Source organism: Ptiloglossa arizonensis, chromosome 2 (genome assembly GCF_051014685.1).
Source record: "Ptiloglossa arizonensis isolate GNS036 chromosome 2, iyPtiAriz1_principal, whole genome shotgun sequence".
NCBI classification, from domain to species: domain Eukaryota; kingdom Metazoa; phylum Arthropoda; class Insecta; order Hymenoptera; family Colletidae; genus Ptiloglossa; species Ptiloglossa arizonensis.
The window spans coordinates 32,910,082-32,928,755 of record NC_135049.1 but is presented as its reverse complement, the minus strand read 5'-3'; the positions used below and the strand labels follow the sequence as shown (position 1 = coordinate 32,928,755).

The 18,674-nt window shown below is 54.9% G+C and overlaps 1 protein-coding gene across 7 annotated transcripts in view; it reads left to right on the top strand.

Annotated features, from left to right (window-relative positions):
• The window catches only part of Exd (PBX homeobox extradenticle), a 45,196-nt gene that overhangs the window by 7,330 nt on the left and 19,192 nt on the right, over positions 1-18,674 (top strand). The window lies entirely within an intron of this gene.

Here is an 18,674-nt window from a genome sequence, read left to right as displayed (position 1 = left end):
CCCGGTTGGCGCGATTCCGTTATCCGTTCGCGATCCGTTTTATCGTTCGAGCGGAGAAATTTCCCAGGTTTCGAAACCTCTGATCATTTTCATGGTTGGTGCCCGTTCCAGATTTTTCCCGTCCGAGGAAACGTACGAGGTTGTTGATCGTTCGAGGTAAACGAATAAACTCGTCGCGCTCGAGGATTCCGATCGAGGATTCGGTCGTATCGTTGGCCGAAGGTACAAAGGTAGCGTCGGTTTTCCAAGAGATGACGCTCCTCGTCCCAACCCCAGTTGGAATGTCGTTCCCCTAGCTTCGATTTCCTTTTCTTCTTCTTCGTCTTCTTCGCCTTCTCCGGCTTCTCTCCGTCTTTCCGTTCTTTTTTCGTTTCGTGTTCTTCTCCCGCTTCTTCGGCCGCGGTCCCCGCATGCAGATGGGGTTCCAGCAACCAAGGTGAACCGGCCTTTCCGCTCTCTCTCTCGAGAGAGACTCAAACTTCTTCGACTCGACTAACGAGATTTGTCCGATTTCAGCCTGTCGTATTGTGCACTGATTTATTACGAAAAGTTTTAAAGGTTGCGCCGAGTCCCGGTGTATTTACTCGCGGATACCGAGCGGACGAGAGAGCTTTCGCTCGCCATGGCTGAGTCTCGTGGCAATTTCTGTCGCGACGGAAGCTTCCACGATGGTTTCCTACACCGCTGAAAGTCTACCGGGTGGGAAGAAACGGTTGTACCGAGACTTCGATCGAGCCTCGACGATCGGTAGTTTTCGGGCGCGTTAACGCGCGACGGTCGATCGCGCTGGATTTTCGCGTTCGCCGTGGACGTGCTCGATCTACGTTCGAACGGTAGAAATTGAAAAATACGAGTATCGGTGTCGGTCGGTAAAAAATTTACGCGCGGGGCCCTTGCGAAAACTCGCGCGTCACTTGGATACGGGTGACACGGCGGTCGACGGTGTGTTAAACTCGAAAAGAAATACGCACAAGGCGGTAGTATTTGCGGTCTCGACACTCGTAACTACGTAAATGCAGTCTCGATATGCTCGTTGCAATACGTTGTATATTTATAGGCGAAGATAAAAGCTCGCTGCATTATCGAGCAATAATATTACCGTAACGTTTGGTCGCAGATAAGATACACGTTGCGTTCCGGCGACGAGGGCCGACGTAGGCGTCGCTGTTCGAAAAGTCTCGTCGCGTCGCACGGGTGAAAAGGAAAATCCGAAAATACACGTGCGAGCTAGGTAACCTTGCACCGTTGATATTTCTGGAACGAGTTTTCGTTGAACCGTTGGCGAGCGCACGCAACGCCGGATCCCCGCGTTCGAGCGTTCGAGCGTTCGAGCGTTCCGCCGCTCGTGTACAGAGAGGGTACCGCGTAATTGAAAAAGTAGGAGGACACGTTGCGAGCCGAGTAACGATACGACGGACAAAAGAAAATCCAAGAGACCGAGGAGGCATTGTGCTGTCAAGTCGTACACGACAGTTACACTGCTGTCCCGTTAACGGAATTGCACTTAAGTCGCTTTAATTGCGCGGAGTTACTGACCGGAAGTCGTCGTTATGGTCATCGCCCTCGCGGAAGGATCTCCCTTCACCCTTTCGCGTTCGTATCGGCGGTATCGATTTCGATCTCGTGGCACACCACTGAAAGAACAATTAACGCGTTGCGCTAGCAAGACGGTTTGCGCGGGAAAAGGTTACGTTAGACCGGTGCGCTGCACCGAGAAACCTTTCGAATCGTAGTTCGAGTACAAGAGGATACGGAGAAATGGTACGATTTTTCGTTAGACGTTCCTCGATGAAAATAATTTCCGAGGAACTGCGGCAAGGGGCTTCGGTATTCCGAGTGGACGATCGGGTGATCGTAATTCACGAGCGTGGGGCGCGCGTACGCGTTGCGGTTCAGCGGCGAAATTCACGCTCGTCGATCGTGCTTCGGAATCAAGATTCTCGAGCGTCCCGGCCGAGTGTGTCGCGACTCGTACGAAAAACGCGAAGGGTTGCGAAAAATAAAGAACCGGGATCCACTTGGGTCGTGGTGCCGCGCGATAAATATCTACCGGCAAGAGGCCCCTTTGCGGAATTCGTGGTGCGTGTTCGTTCGTACGTGAATCGGCGGGCGCTCGAGCGCGAGCGCGAGCGCGAACGCGAACGCGAGCGCGCACGCGTGTGGGGCGCAGGGGGTCGATTTAACAAACCATACGTTACGCCGCGATAAAATCTCGCAAACCTATAAACTTCGGGGTCGGGGCTAGGTGCGGGTACGTTATATCATAAAAATCCAGTAAAATAAGCTCGTAAACCGAAAGACAGAGAGAAAGTCGGAGAAAGAAGGAAGGGGAGTCGGGGGTACCGAGCGACGGACGATATATTCTTCCCGCTCGCGTGTACGTAGACTCACGTGTTCGAGTTTTTATCGGGCGATAATTAATCGAAGCGGACCACGGCTCGGCCGTAGAGTTTTTCGGAGGCTGTCCGAGGCACCCGATAACGTTCCTTGGGAATTTCTTTGGATCGCGGACGCCTCTCGTCGCAAAATGTTAAAAAGGTGAGCGAGAGAGAGAGAGAGAGAGAGTACGTTTTACCGGGCGTCGTCTTTGCGGAGGGAAAATACGACTCGGCGTTGGGGCGTCTACTTTTTACACGGGCCTCCGCTTACGTTTATCCCGATTATCCGGCTCGCTTGTATATCCGAGGTCTCGTGTCTTTCCCGGTAACTCGGGCCGCGATCTATATAGACGAGAGAAGAACGATCTTTCGAGAGGCTAATTGGAAGACTCTCGAGGGCCAGCGTTGGCTCCGGTGTACGTACACCAGGGGCCGGTATTCTCTTAATCGTATGGTAATTCTATGGAGATTGCATGGGGCGAGGAGAAGCTCGTACCGTGGATCGTTAGGCCCTTTACGTTCCCGATGGAATCTAACCTTGCCCCCCTTTTTTCTTCGATTCGCTGTCCGGATTCAAATCGGTTTCTCTTCACCTGTCGCGACGTCTTCGTCGAGCGAGCCGAGCCGGCCGTTCGATCGACGAGTTTCCCGAACGCGGCTCGGTAGTGAATTTACCAAGGTTCGTGGAAACCCGAGACTACGGGAAATTCACGGTCTCGGGGCACGGGCGTGGAATCGCGGCTTTCCATCGGAGCGACGCGCGTTCGTCGAGGGGTTGGATTCGAGGTGACGGGTGAATGGCATGCCACCCTCGGGGATAACAATAACCGCGTGCCTCTCTCGGCACGAAATAAGTATCATCGTGTCTCGTTTTCCGCGTTAGAAAAGACCGGGACACGCGACGACCTTACCACTCGCCACCCGACGCCGAGCGAAGCGAGTCGAGGCGAGTCGAAGCGAGTCGAGGCGAGTCGAGGCGAGTCGAGGCGAGTCGAGTCGAGTCGAGTCGAGGCGAGGCGACGCGGCGCGCCTATAGCTGCGATCGTACGCGCCCGTTATTACGTGCCGTGCATACGCCCGTAGACCGTTATCGTTAATTTAATTCCGTTTCAATTCCGTCGGTGCAGAAGATGACAAGAGAGTGACAGCTCGTCCTTGAGGCGAACGTCGTACGTCTGTCATTGGAACAGCGTATCGGGATAATTTTATCGCGGGACGAATTGCTCGCGCGTGCATACATATGTGTATATACAATAGCAGCCAGATACCGACCGCGACTGCGATACCGTATCGCGTCGCGTAGCGGTCACCTCTTCGTAAGAGTTTCGCGAGGGTTCGCGGGTCCGCGATCGAAGCAATACGAGCGTTTCGTTCAGCGGATCGGAATGTTACGAGCGAACGCGCACCGACCCCTTGTCCAGAGGAGTTCGCGCCTCCGCCAATTTACTCGACCGGCCGCCGTTCTTCGCGACGCAATTCAACCGCGAGTTATCTCATTAAACGTTGCAAACACCTGCAACGCGTCCCGCGAGTGCAATTCGAGTTTTCCTATCGGTGGGATATTTTCCGCGTTCGAAACTCGGTTAACGCTCGGTAGGGGAGTGCGACGGTACCGCGATGGTCGCAGGAAAACGGAGCGTGGAGTTTCTTCGAGCGAGTGAGGTAACCGATACGATAACAGGGAGCCCAGCCCCTCTCGCGCGGTCTGTCCCTCGAATCTTTTATCCGGTGTTCCTCGAGTCGATCGTTCGCGCGAATTTAACGAACAACGAACAACGTCTCGAACGGAAGACACCGCAGAGCGCGAGGTACTCGTTCCTCGTTGCTCGTTGCCCGAAGCGATCCGTTTCGCTCGCTCGTCGTTACGATGCAACGTGGCTCGGCCGCAAGTATCGAGATTCCGGTGTGCGCCCGATTCGATTATTTACGTTGGCGAGTTCGCGGGGAATATCGAGCGCGAGCGCGAACACCCGCGCGTAGACGATAGATCGGGACGATGAGCGGCAACGGGCGCGCGTGTTTGCGCGAGACTAAAAGAGAAAAAGGAGGAGGTGGCGGCGGGACGGAGAGAAACACCGAGAAGGGGAGCTTCCATCTCCGGCTGGAGATTTCATTAAAATTCATGAACCGTGCGCGACTTGCGCCTTCGCTCCGTGGTGGTCTTTGAGTTTTGCGCGTTACGAAGAAGCGGGCAGGCGCAACCGGCGCGCCGAAGGAGCCGCGAGAGGGAACCGAACCGACGGAACGGCCAGAAGAACCTCGGAGACCCGGGAACCCTCGAGGTACGAACCACGGGACGAAGGGCCGGGGGGCGGGGGGCTCGGCTATGAATAATACAGGGAACTTCTAATTGCGCGAGACAAAACTCGCTAGTTGGAAAGTTTCGTAGCCAGTGCCGGCGACGGCCAGAAACTTTCTCGGCTCTCGCTAAACTTACCGCTTATTTCCAGCGACCCTTCGCCGTTGTACGCGAGGCTGTCTCGCCCAAAGTCACCACCCGCCCCGAATCTTCCTCTCTTCGACTTTTGCCGCGGGGTACCGGCCTCGAGTGCTTCACCGAAACTCGCCGACTCGCGCTCCGATCGTTCTCGAGAACCGTCCCCGGATAGACGAAACTTCGCCGGAAGTTAACCCCCTTGCCTTCTAATCTTCGCTCGGACTCGCGGTCCGCGTTACGGACCTAACCCTACCGACCCGAGTCACCCTCCGAGCGAAATTCTAATCGCGATCCGTATCGCCGCTCGACGTTCGCTGATTTTCACCGGAACGAATTTTCGAGAACCGTCCGTCCACGGTGGGAGAGAAATTCGATAACCTCCCGAAATCGAAAGGATACCGATCGATGTTCGAAACGATCTCGTTCCGCGCGTTTCCAACCGAGCGTGCTCGATAGTTTGCGCGCGATTCAGATTTCATCGTCGGGCGATGATCGGAGTCATTATTCGCGCGCTCGTTTTGTTTCCAACTGCAGAGAGAAGGAGAGAGCGCGCGCGCGAGAGCGAGAGAGGGAGGGGGAGAAATAAACGGATAGTCGTTTCGGTTTCTATTCCTCTCTTTTTCTCGTGCCAGAGTTCGCATAGGTGCTGGCAATGAGAAGAGGGATATCGTTTCCGCGGGGAGGGGTGTGCTCAGCCCCCGTACTCAGGGGTGGCTGTAACGTCGCTCGTAAAAACACCGTAAACTCGACAGCAACAGGTCCCGTGTGTCTGGTACAGAAACGGCGACCGCGCTCGAATATGACGTTTCGAGTGCGCGGGGCACCTCGTCCTCGTACCACGGACCTGATACGATTCCACGCCGCCTAACCGAGTTGCGCTTTTCTCCCTGCAAGTAGCCCGAAAGCGACCACGGGTTAACGAAATTCTCGCGTACGCCGATTTGTCTCTCGGTCGCGTTCGTTCCCGACGATCCCGATATACTTTCGAAAAGGTCGCGGCTTTGGCCACCTGTCGCCGATGGAACGTATTTTTTACGCAGAATTCGCATGGGTCGGATCGAAGAGCTGACATCGAAACGAGGAAACCGTGCGAATTTAGCCGCGGAGAGTTCGCAAAGGACATCGACTTCTCCGTTCGAGAGAAATGGAATACCGGGCTCGAGTTTGTCGCGAGATCGTTATTCCTAGAAGCATATATTTTTATCAGAGCTCCGTGTCGCGCGTTCGAAGGTGCGTTAAACGAGGTAAGTCCTCGCTGCGTTCCGAATATCCGAACGCGCAACGTTTCGTTGATCCAACGTTGGAGTCTCGGTGGCCACGGGAACTCGGTCTCGTTGCGCGAACGAAGAATTTTCGCGACGAAGGATTCCGAATTCTCGCCGCGTAAAGAGTCTGCGGCATCCTACCGGTATGCATAATGCATACACAGCGATGCATACGCGAGAAAAATGTCTCTCCGAAGCCGCGAAAGGGGGTTGCGTTTACGTGCGCGTACTTCTACGCGGGGCAGAAATTTTTAATAGGTTTCGGTGCGCGTTTCCAGTAACGCGAGCGCGTAACTGCTTATCGCGATCGGGGCGCTGTTCGCGCGCCGCGATCGAGGAAGATTCGTTTCACGAGGAAACGATAGCGTTAACGAATCGCGGGGCCGTTAGAGTTTACGGTATCGAGGTATTTCGCAGCGACGGTTTCATCGAGGATATTTTGCCGATGGTTTTTCGACGATTCGATATCGAGCGCCTTGCCCCTTTCCCCTTCGACGCGACGACTGACGGGGACGAAGCTCGGCCGACAGTGGCATCGGTCCACCCTTTCTCAGGGACGGATCGCTCTCCCCGGTCCGATCTCCACGGCTCCGTTCGAACCTCCGCGAACGACCGTATTATCCGATTCCTCCTGGCTGCGCGAACGAAAAAAAAAACCGTGCTCGTTTTACAAATCATTCGAAATCCACCGTTCGTTTCGATATTGTAACGACGAGCGTTTCCCAGGAGAGCCGTAGCACTCCTCGACCGACATTTTTTCCAAAGTACTTGGACATCTGACCGAAAGCAACGGGGTTCGGTGGAATTGAAACGTCTCGGTTATTTTGTAATTTAACGGAGGCCGAGCTCTCGCGATGCTTTTTCACAGGCGACGGAGATAACGAGATTGTCCCTCGGGGCGGAATTTTTACCGCCGATACGTTTAGTTTAGCCGTCCGGTGTTTCTGTGCTCGGCAGAGACCGCGAGGGTTCGTCTCGTTAGTCGGAAATCGAATCGGGGCGAGACGGAAAGGCGAGGGTGTAGTTTTTCCAATGGTGATGCACCGACGCGTTTACGAGGCCCGTGGGAGCCGCCGGCACGAAAATGAAACGCGAAAGTCTACGTACGCTGTCCATCCGTGAAAAGGGATACCGGTCGCCCGTGTGGAAAATTTCCGAAACGTAACGCGGTCTTTGGTTCTCACGGTCGCGTCGTTTGTAAGACTTTGCGCGGAAATAACATCAAAACGGAGAAGAAAGGAATGTAAAATACAGGAGAATCTGGCGCGGATCGCTATCGCGGAACTTTAATTTTCGAGCGGTTCGGGAGATCTCCGTCGAACGCTCGTTACCCTTTTCCTTCGGGATGTCCGATCTTGCCGATAGAATCGGTCCTTTGGGCGCAAGTGCGACGCGATATCAACGTTTACCGTCGATAATGGTCCGCCAACGCGGGAAGCTGTTGGAAAATTGATCGCCGATCCGGACGCAATAACGCGGTCTCGCCGGAAGATCGTTCGCGACGCTCGGTATTTTTCCCGCTTTGGGGATTCCACTCGCTTCGTCGAAATTTTCATTCGCTGTCGTAGGACGAGACGCGTCTATCGCGCACTTTGTTCTTTTTTTCTTTTTTCGTTTGTCTTTTTTTAAATCGATGTTTATGCATATTCGCGGACATATATACCTGGAAAAGTCCGTGCTTCCGCGCGAGTACGCCGCCGGTGATTTTCCAGGCCAAGTGTCACCGTGTTATTCGTGGGATGCGCATACCATAGATCACGGTGTTTTCAGCGCCCACATCCACGGCACGCACGCACGCACGCACGGACGCACGCATGCACGCATGCACGCGAGCACGTACACACTCGGGGTCCGTGCACATGGGAACGCGCCGACTGAGTTATTTTCTGACCATTGCCTCTCGTCCTCCCCACGCGAACCACTCGCGTACAGTTTGGTGCACCGCGTATACGCGCGCGGATCCACTATATCCGCGTGTATATACGGGAGGGAAAACGTACAGGCTGATTCAGCGGTTGACAAACATCGGGCCGAGCGACGCAGGTAGAGGGATCGCGAGCGGCCCTTTCGAAGACGCGGTCGATTCCACCCGAAATAGAATCGGATTTCCGTCGTTCGAGGGATAACGTCCTCGAGCAAAGGCGTGACCGCGCGGAACGCTGAGTTACGGCGCGTCTTCGCTAGGAATTCTCGAGGTACGGTATTTTTCCCGTGTAAAGATCGGTTGGAATAGATTACGCATCGGCCGTTACGCGCGCCTACGCGAGTCGAAACGACAGCTCGAGTAGGCTATGAATGTCGCCTTGAAATACGCCCGAGCGTAAAGGGTTGAAATGTTGTTTCGTTCGAGGTACGCGCGTCCAGCCGGAAGATCGTAACTCGCTTCGCGTATACCTCGACGGAACGGATCTTCTCGTGGTTTTTCGCGAAAAGTCGTTGCGATCGAAATCCGGTGAGATCCGTATTTCGGAACGCAGCCCCTGCCCCGTGAAACGGTGGACGCGTAAACAGTGGTCGGACGGTGCGCGGTGGCGGGCATACGTTTGAACGACGAATCCTCGTCTAGGAACGCGAACGCGAACGCGAACGCAGACGCTAACCTATACCGGGTGGCTCGAAACCGGCGGCGCTCGACGCGAGAGCCACTCGATCAATACGCCACGTTGCCTCCTGCGCCTCCACCCCCAGGAACCTCGGTCTACCCCCTGTCGCCTCTCGCCTCTCGCCTCTCGCCTCTCGCCTCTCGCCTCTCGCCCTCCTCTCTCTTCCACCAGCCAGCAAGCCCTCTCTCCTCGCCCCGTCTTCCTTCTGCTCGGTATACCGTTCGCCCACCCCTTCGAGAAGGAACGACGGAGGAAACCGCTCGCTCTACCTCCCTCTGTCCCTCTCTCCCACCCTCTCGCTCGTCTCTGGACGAGGACTCCGAAGGAAATACTCCGCAGCTCGGCAGGATTTTTCCAGCCAGGAAATAACAAATACACGCTCGCGGAAGAAACGAGCAGATTTTAACGGCGATTCGGATTTGAAAAAACGAACGGGGGAGGGGAGGATTCGTTCGACGGGATCGAGCGACGAATTTTCGTTGCTTCTGGAAAAACGTCCGAGCGAAAAGTGTTTCCTCGTTGCAAGATCGCGAACGGTTTCACGGTAGTCGAGTCGTTCGTTCGAACGCGCACGATTCGTATCGGAAGTTACTCCTCCCTCGTCGGTCGCTCGAGATCGTTGAGACTGGATTAATCTTCGGCGACCCTTCGATGGAAGTTGCGCGCGACAACCCCCTGTCCGGGTTTCGCGTCGGGTGATCGGAGACGGAAGACGCGTTCGATGATTTACAGGCCCGTGGAACGGTGTCCCGCGAAAACTGGTTTACCGGTTTCTCGCGGATGGCTCGGCGCCCGTCGGGGGTATAAACCAGGTTATAGAGTCATTAGGCGTTATAGACCACGAAGCTGCTAGAGTTTAGGTTCCGCGGTGTACACGGCCGCCTCTTGTCGGGTTCGTTTAATCGATTACCGTTTACCGTTGAATTTTACAACGGGTTTAAGTAGAAATTCGCTCGGCTATTTTTACGCATCGTCCGCTTCCAATAAGGTTCCGCTCCGCTCGTAATAACAACGTTGGTTCCTCGTTTTCCATCGCGAGTCGTCGAGGCTTGTAATTTTCTCGGCCGGGAGGCTCTCGCGTACCTCGTTATCGGGAACGGAAGGGGTAGCTGCGTTTCCGCGGTCCAGCTTACCAGCGGTATCGACGAGCTCCGTCGCGAACAAAATATCCTCCGTTTTGCCGCGAGTTACGCATTCGGGTCGTCTCTCGCCGGAAGAACTCGGTAACGGTCTGGAAAACGATAACTGTACTTTCTTTCTCCTCTCTCTCTCTCTCTCTCTCTCTCTCTCTGTTTCTCTATGAACGATACGTCCAGCGTATCGCATCAAAAACGAAAAAGAAAAAAAAAGGAAAAGAGGTGGATGTTACGGTCGAGAGAAACGAAACAAGAGCAAAGAGTAATGGGCTTCGCTAGACAGAATACGGTCCTGACCATGCGTGCACGAAGCTGTTTCTACCCTTACGGACGAGTGGGTGTACGACGGAGGGTGGGACGGGGTGTACACATTCGGTACACCTGTGCTGTATATTGCGGAAAAGCCGGACTTGCCAGGCAATAAGAATTTCTTTCTCGATCCGGTTGCGCGTTTTCTCTCCCCTTCCCTCCCTCTCTCCTGTTCTCTTTAGTCTCGCAACGTTTTATCAATACTTCTTTCTTCTGGTCTTCCACTCTGCTCGTTTCCGACGCATCCAGCAGCTTCCACCCTTTTGTCTTCGGTTGTCGGTCACCCTTGCGGCCCGTTCTCGCTTCGCTTTCGCGGGAACGAACTCGCGTCACGGTCTACCCTCGTTTATCGTAGCCCTATTAACGCCGGTATCGCTGGAACGGCATCGGGAATCTTTGTGTTCGCGTTAATCTCGCCCAATTATATCGTACCTCGTTTTCGCGAGGGCTACCGTTCTCGCGTAAACTCGAAGGGGAAGCCCGTATCCTCCGTCGTTAACTCCGAAGCTGCGAAAGCGTAGCTCCTGGACAACGGTGGAAACAAAAGTGTTACAAAGATAAAGGCCGTCGCGTCGCTCGCTCGACGAGTCGCTCCTTGTTCTTGTTTCTCGCAGTTCGGCCCGATACAATAGACCGTTCAAGGGGGAGACGATCTCGGCTTCGATCGTCGAGCGAGATAGAGGTAGAGGGAACGCGAACTTCGAAACGGAGAGTAAGAACGGCGATGGGAGAACGGTTCGGAAAAGTTCCCGTCGCTGTAGCGAAGCTACGTTTTTAGTTGGGTTCGCGCGGTACGAAAAGTCGGGGCGACGGAACGCGCAAACGCTCGCGAAACGAGCCGATAAATTTCGATGGCTCGTAACCGGAGAAAGGGTGGTGGTAACCGTGCGCGCGATCCGCGGGCCTCTCTCGTTCCTCGTTAACTCGTCGCGAATATCTTCGGTCGTTATTGAGCTATTAAAAAGTCTAGTTATCGTTGTCGCGGCGTACACAGGAGAGAGAGACGAGTCCTCGAGGGTTCCCGAGCAGGAATGCCGCTTCAATAACGAAGCCGAAGCGGAGTCGAGGGGCTTAATTTGCCTCGAGACGCCGCCATGTACGTTCTCCCGAGCGCTCCCCGTACATACGTATATTTTACGCGGTGGATGCTTTTCCTGGTTGCGCGCGCGTTCACGGCTCCCCGTGTGTACGCGCGAGATCCCTGAGCGTGCACCCAGTCCGGCGGTGTCTGAGTCGCGCGCGCGTACCTTGCACGTAGAGTACATAGCACGCCTAGACCATTTTGCAGCATTCCTGCCATTCTAACATCCGCGTTTCATTAAAAGATCTTGCCCGACCTCTTGGCGTAGAGGCGTGCGCGAGTGCGCGAGTGCGCGAGTGCGCGAGTGCGCGCGTTCTCGCACACACGCGGAGCAACGGCACCGTGCTCGTTCTCGCGCGCTCCCGCGCGCCCTCCGCTCTCTCGAAACGACAGAGACCGAGCGACGCCGCGAGCCGGAGGAACGAGGAAAGGAGAAGCCCCACGTAAGCGCGGCGGACTACCGCTCGAGATATTTTTGCACCGTGTAATCTTTTTGCTCGAATATATTAACGGTGGGGTTCTTTCGGTCCGAGAGATTGCTCCCGGCGAGCCTGAAAAGAAGCGTCGAGTTCGGAGTTTACGGAGAGTATTTCGCCTACAGCCGAGCTCTCGCGGACGTTGTCCCGTCGAGAACCCACGGCGGAGGATACCTTCGAGATGGAAAGTTCCAAGAGTCGTTGCATCTTTACGGTGATTCTCTACCGTCCTGGTAGACTTAACGGTACGCGTCGGCTCGATGCGCGCGACCAGATGCTCGCGACAGATAGGGAACTCGCGATCGCGGATCCCGCGATGACCTTAACGTCGCGGTATATTTCTGCGCGCTGTTGACCGAGTCTTCTCGTCGGGACCGAATCGTATTCCGGTGAGCGCGATCGACGAACGGTACGTTCCTCGACCAGCCGGGAACAACGTCCTCGGTTGCGCGAAAATTCGCGAGCATCGCGCGATTGCGTCCCTACGACCTATGGCTCGCGCTCGACTCGTCTCGTAATCGTCGACGTTTCACCGAAGCGATCCGTTTCTCTCTCGAACGGAACGCTTTGTCCAATTTCACTTGTTGCCAAGCGAACCTCCCTGATGTTTTCCGAGTAGCGTTCCCCGAACGCGTATTCGCGACTGACTTTGCTCGCGCCACTGACGATCGTGTCACCGCTCGATGGGAACGAAAACGATTCCAATAGAGATAGAGAGAGAAGGACGTTGGTCGGGACTTTGAACGGTTTCCGAGCAAGGAGCGCATCGGTTTTCTCGCACGGACGAAAGTTTCCGCGCGAAACGCGAGAGAGAGGTCGCGTCGAAGCGTCAACGTCGCTCGATTAACGCGCGATCGGACGAGACCGGTCGCAGAACGCCCGAAGCCGTCTCTACTCTCGGCGCGTTTACGGGGTGCGGATCCGACCGCGCGATAAGGTTTTCCAAATGGACGAGACGAAGACGGAACCCGTAGGGAGAGCAGGAGACAGCGGAAGCGTGCAGACGCAAACGCAGCACCGCCGGTAATGCGGCATAATACCCGGTGCGGGAGTTAAGAGTAATTCCTGTCGACCAGGGGGTCGTCCCTTTCGACATTTACGACGTGTTTTACGCGATCAAAGCGAGCCGTAACAATTATTGGACGATTTCGCGGCCGTAAAATTTTATTCGACCCCCACGGCCACCGACGCTTCCACCCTCTTTTCTTCTCGGACCAGCGGAGGGGATGCTCCACGGTTCTTGAACGCCTTCCCCCTACCTCCTTTCTCCTCCTCGTTGTCTTTCTTCGCTGCGATACGATACGATATATTTCTCTGCGCTTCGCAGGACGCGGTGTAACTCGAGACGGGGATAACGCGCTCGAACGGGAGACAGTCTCGCGAAGGATTTACGTCTTAATTAAAAATTGTCCGGTTCAGCGCGAGGAAGACTCGAGCATCGGTTCTTCTTTTCCGTGCGAAGGGCAGATCGACTCGGTTTCTCGTCGAGCGTCCTCGTCGAATACCGGTATTCGCTAGTCGCATCGCGCGAGCTGTATTTCTCGTTCAACGAGGAGGGGGATCGATGGTCGTTCGAGACACCCGGTACGTGGGGTTTCGCGCGTTCGGCCGCGTTTTCGCGTCGAGTTTTGATTTACGGCGGCTGGAAAAGCCGCGCGGCGGCGGTGGCGGCGACGGCAGCCACGACGGCCACGGCGGTGGCGGTGGCGGCAGCGAACGGAAAAGAGACGAGCACCCGCTCCCGCCGGAAGTCACTCCCAGGAAAGGAAGAAAATAATAAAAGCGGGAAAGAGGAGACCGCGAGCGAGCGAGCGAAGGCATGCCCGAAGACACGGTCGAGCGAATTCGACGCGCGGAACTCGGCGAGGAAACGACGCCTGGAGCGACGGAACGCGAGAGGTGGGGACCGAGCTGGAGAGGGAGAGGAAAGGAGACGCTTTCCGCGTCGACGCTGGAAAAACATCGGCGCGAGCGCGAGCGCGAGCGCGAGAAACCGTTCGCAGAGGATTCTTTTCGCGGAAACGGAAGCACGGAATTGCCAAAGCGCGAAAGAAATCGTGGAAAAGTTGTGGCTCGCCGGGAGAGACGGGAAACGACGGGAGCGGAGTCGGCGTCCAGGCCGGAAGCGTGGCGCACCCCGTCGTCTGCGACGTCCGAAACGTTATTATTATCCGCGGAGAGAAATTCCGAACTCTGCTGCTCGTGGCGGCGGCCGCCTGATAACTTTTACACGCTCGGGAAACGTACGCGCGGCGTCGGTTTACGGTGCGCGTTATAACGCGTAACGGCCGCCGGATTAAAATAAATATTTCACTCCGGCGTGCCAGTGCGTTTGTTTTTTTTCTTTTTTCTTTTTTCTTTTTTTCTCTCTCTTCTTTTTTTTCTCTCGCGGATTACGTCGAGCAATTCGGGATTGGGTACCGCGCGACGTTACAACGTCGCGCGCGATGCAGCTTGCGGTGTGCAATTTTTAAAAACCGGTTTCGACCAGCCGCGTGGATCTCTTTTTTTTTTTTGTTCTTCTTCCTTTTTTTATTCTCGACTCGCTCGCGTTTTTCGCGCGATCGGCGGGAGCACGCTCGTCGAGCAACGCGGAGGCGAGTTCGTCGGGGATATCGCGTCGCGCGAGGGTCGTTCGAACAATGGAAGAAACGGGACTTTGGTCGTCGAGAAGGCAAGGTAAACGGCTCGAGGACCCGCGGAACGAACGCTCGTCTTTCTCAGGATCCGATTTTTTTTCCATTCCGTTCCGAGGATGCGATAATACCCGACACGCGACCATCTTACCTTTCCGAAAGCACTCGAGCAGAAGCGGCGTTCGTGACGGGGCGAAACACGATATCAACAACGCGGAACATCTCGTGTCTCGATTTCTTTCGTAAATCAGAAGAGGGCCGGGATATTCTTACGGCTCGGTGTCGATATCGGATCCCGGAGGGTAACGCTCGGCCGTCTTCCTTTGGCCCGCGTTTCTCTTTCGCACCCCCGTGCGATCCAACGGCCCCGCCGACAGGATTCACCCTCGAATTAAAAGAGCAGCCATTCCGAGCTGCCTTCCTTTCCTCGCCTGTCCTCTTTCGTTCCCTCGGTCTTACATCTGGACCCGGTCCGCGCGTATTATACCGAGACCGAGAGAGGGTCGAACGCGCGAAACAGAGACGGAGAAAAAAATTGAATGGATTTTCGGAATCGATTCCCTCGGATGTTGCCGAGAGACGGTTGAAAGGATCTTTGAACTGGGTCAGGATACGGATCCACCTGGAGTCAACCTCTGGGCATAAATGTAATCTTATCTCGGCGTTGAAGACTCGGTAGTTTCGATAGACAAGAGGGGATCCTCGGTTCGCAATTTTGTCGAGGGAACGTTCCATCGTTTAATATCGCGTTCGAAGATATTCGACTCTCCGGGTCGTCGATTAGGTCGCGTTCACAGTAAGGAGGAATCGATGGAACGAGGACGTTACCTATCCCGCCATATGTGTACCACGTGGTTGAGAATTTTTTACTCGGTTCGGCGATCGCTACGAGTCCTCCAAGACCGTAAATACTCGTCGTCGAGGTCCCGAATACTCGTTGAAAGTTGTCCGCGTGCATTTCGCTGGAAACAGATGCTTACGTTCCGCCGCCGCGTTTCCCGACCAGCCTCGGTCGATAGGGCCGTTATTCCAGCCACGAGTATACTCGTGCTACCGGTTGTATCTTATTAATTACGCTAACTCCAATATTTGGGAGCGTAAAATTTGCTAGCTCCGCGAGGACGGTTGGCCGGCAATGCGAATTAGCGTCGAGCGGATCGTAATTAATTCTCGTCTTTGTTTGCGCCGTTCGTTACGGTTCAACTTATTCGCGTTTAACGTCGCGTACCACCGTCCGTGTACCACCTGCGGCATCCTCGCGATTCGTCGATCTTTACGGCGATCGGCCGTATCTCGGAGCGTAAAAACCGGTAACGAACGAACGCAACGAACGTAACGTTTCTCGGACGTAGAAACGATTCAAGGGGCTGACTTACGGTCCCGTTTCGATGGCAACCGTGGATTTAAGTCGGTGGGAAAGCACGCGCGATACGCGTCGCGACTTCTCGGCGATATTCGGGCTTTAGTCCGTTTCTCCGTGGCGTATCCGGTTCCATCTGGTTCGTGGCTCTTTCTATTTCCCCCTGCCTCTCTCTTTTCTGTTTTCCTACGGTGAAAAGCGGGTAGCAGCCGACAACCCTTTGTTACCGTGCCTTATCTTAATTGCTTTCACGGGTTCCCGTTTAGATCAATACACACCAGCGGTGTTCCACCGCCGCTCGTTGCCGCCGCTGCTGTTGCCATACCTCCACTCCGCTTCGCGAATCTAAATTATCCCAAGGGTTGTTTCGACCAGGGATTTTCGATTTTCTCCACGCCCCTGTGCACGCAGCCCTTGCATATTTGTAGGAACACCGGCGGATAAGCAGGTGAATCGCGATATTGAGCGGAAACTTTACGGCGCACGAAAACCAACGCGTTCGCGTATTTATTCGTTCGAGGGAAACCGGACTCGTCCGGCACGGGAAGGGAAAAAAACGACAACGACCCGATGTAACGCGAAAAAGAAAAGAGTACGGTATCGAAACGAAGAAAAACACCGAAAATATTTCGAAGGACCGCGGTCACCGGGCGCACGGTGCCGACCGGTTGTTCGATTCTTCTTTGTCACGACTCGCGAGCGTACACGCGACGCGACAGGGTACGGGCGATTCTTCTAAACGGTAGAAATTCTGTCTCGTGTGCTCGGGAGAATAGCGGGACCGGCGAATTAGTCGGGCAATTAGCTCGATCTTCAACGGGGTGTCATATTAACGTAGTTCGCTCGCTAACGACCCTCGAAAACGACGCGCGTTAACGTTGTCGCCGCGGCGCGTACGTTTGTATAGCCAGTGTTTCGCGCGAACTCGTGTGTTGTGACGAATACGCGCAGCTCGGTCGACAAGAGGCTAGGGCGCGATGGAGAGCGATAGAGAGCGATAAAGCGCTGCGAGAGGGAAAGAGAGAGAAGGGTAGCAACAGGAAGGAACGCGGGCCATTCGCACGCAACGCGAGCAACGGAGAAACAGAGTGTACAGAGTCGGGCAGACCGTCCGAGTCGTAAAATGTTAACTGCTAGTAAAACCGAGTTTACGTGCTTGTAAGGACCCCCGCAGGAGGTTAGCAGTCCCTGCGCCTCGGCGACGCGGTACCAAGGGCCTCCCCTTACACCCCTTAATGGCCAGATTATTGCCCGTAAGCCACCCCCGATTACTTTCTTACCGTTCGATACCCGAAAATAATTTCGTCGAAGCGTTTAATTTCGCGCACGTAGCGCACCACCTCGCACCTCTTCGTTTCGCGATTCACCGGGAACGAACCTAGCGAGATTTCGATCACGAAACGCGGGGAACTTTTCTTCTTCTCATTCTTCTTCTTATTCTTCTTCTTATTCTTCTTCTTCTTCTTCTTCTTCTTCTTCTTCTTCTTCTTCTTTTCCTCGATGGCTCTCGACGCCCTCGTAACGAATAAACGAAAGTACCGTCGATGGCTCCCGGACCTTTAACTTTCAACGGAACAACTTGTTCCTTACGGCATCGCGGTAAACTTGCGTTTTACTTCGGCTCGTCTACGGCCGAACGACGCGGTGGCCAAAGGTTTTTCATTTTTAATTGCGAGCTGTAGCGCGAACGGTTCGAGAGCCGGCAAAGTTTTAACGACGCACCTCCGACCGGTGTTTCGCCCTCTTCGGAGAGTCGTTCCTGTAAAACCGAGAACCGGCCGTTTTCGAGGAACCTTATCTTTCGAGTATCGGTGCGAGGTCCGCGAGTCGAAGCGAATCGCGAATCGAGTTTCTCGGGATTCGGCGAAAACTTTCGAGACGATTCCCTCGCGCGAAGCTAAGATTCGTTAAAGGAACGGGAAGACCGTGACAGAGTTAGCGCAACATCTTTCTCGAGGAAACGGTTCCCCAGTGATCGACTTTGCGTCTTCGCCCTTCCCGTCCGAGACCCCAGGAGAAATTTCAAACTCCGACCCCTTCGTCGGGGCTGCGCCGCCTAATTGTTACACTTCGTATAAATGCATTAGTTCCGCGCATTCGTTTCACGCTCCCGCGAATCCCGGCGAAACTTTCAACCCCTTCCCGCTCCGCGTTCGTCTCCCGAGACTTTTTTTTCTCCATCGGCGAGGAAGCATAGAGCGGAGCGAGAAAAAACTCCTAACGAATTTAAATTACGGCTCGAACGACCGCGGAACGTAATTAATTCGATGCTCGACTCTCGGTCGAGGGATTCGTAGGGCGAACGATTACGTTCGCGCGAGTATCGTAACTCGCGTTCGGTGTATCGTCGCGAAACGTTTCGCGAGAGCGACGTTGCTAGCTCCCTTTCGAATCCGCGGTAATTTCTCTACGCGCGTACGAGCGTACGAGCGTTATCGCGGAACGATCTCCGGGTAAATTTCCGCTCGGCGATGCAACGCCCCGGTTGGTTTTTCAAATCGCCGGAAGAGTAATCGGTAATCCGCAGGGAAGTATATCTCGCGGCAGTTTGCACGAGTTTCTCGCGCAGCCGTTGATCCCCTCGGCGTGTGCTTACTCGCGCGTGCACGTGTTGGTTTTATACGCGAAGAGGGTGAAAACTGTCGAAGACGGGGTTGCATCTTTCTGAAAGAACTGTCACACACGGACCCTGAGCGTGGGAAGAAGAGAGACCCGACTCCGACTCCGACTCCCTCGCTACCCCCGTGGTTTTATGGGTCGTCCAGCTCCATCATGCGCCGTAAAAGTACAATAAAACCACTGTTACACCGCGGAAAACCACCCCGTTCTAAAGCACTGCGTGCATCGGCCCTTAAGACAAAGAGAACGAAAGGGTCTGGACGGGGATGGAGATCCGGGGAGGGAAACGCCGCGGCAAAATTGATTCTTTTACGATCGGTAAACGCGCGACTTTCCCGAGTTCCGCGCGCTCTCTTCTCGATTCTCGCTGGAGC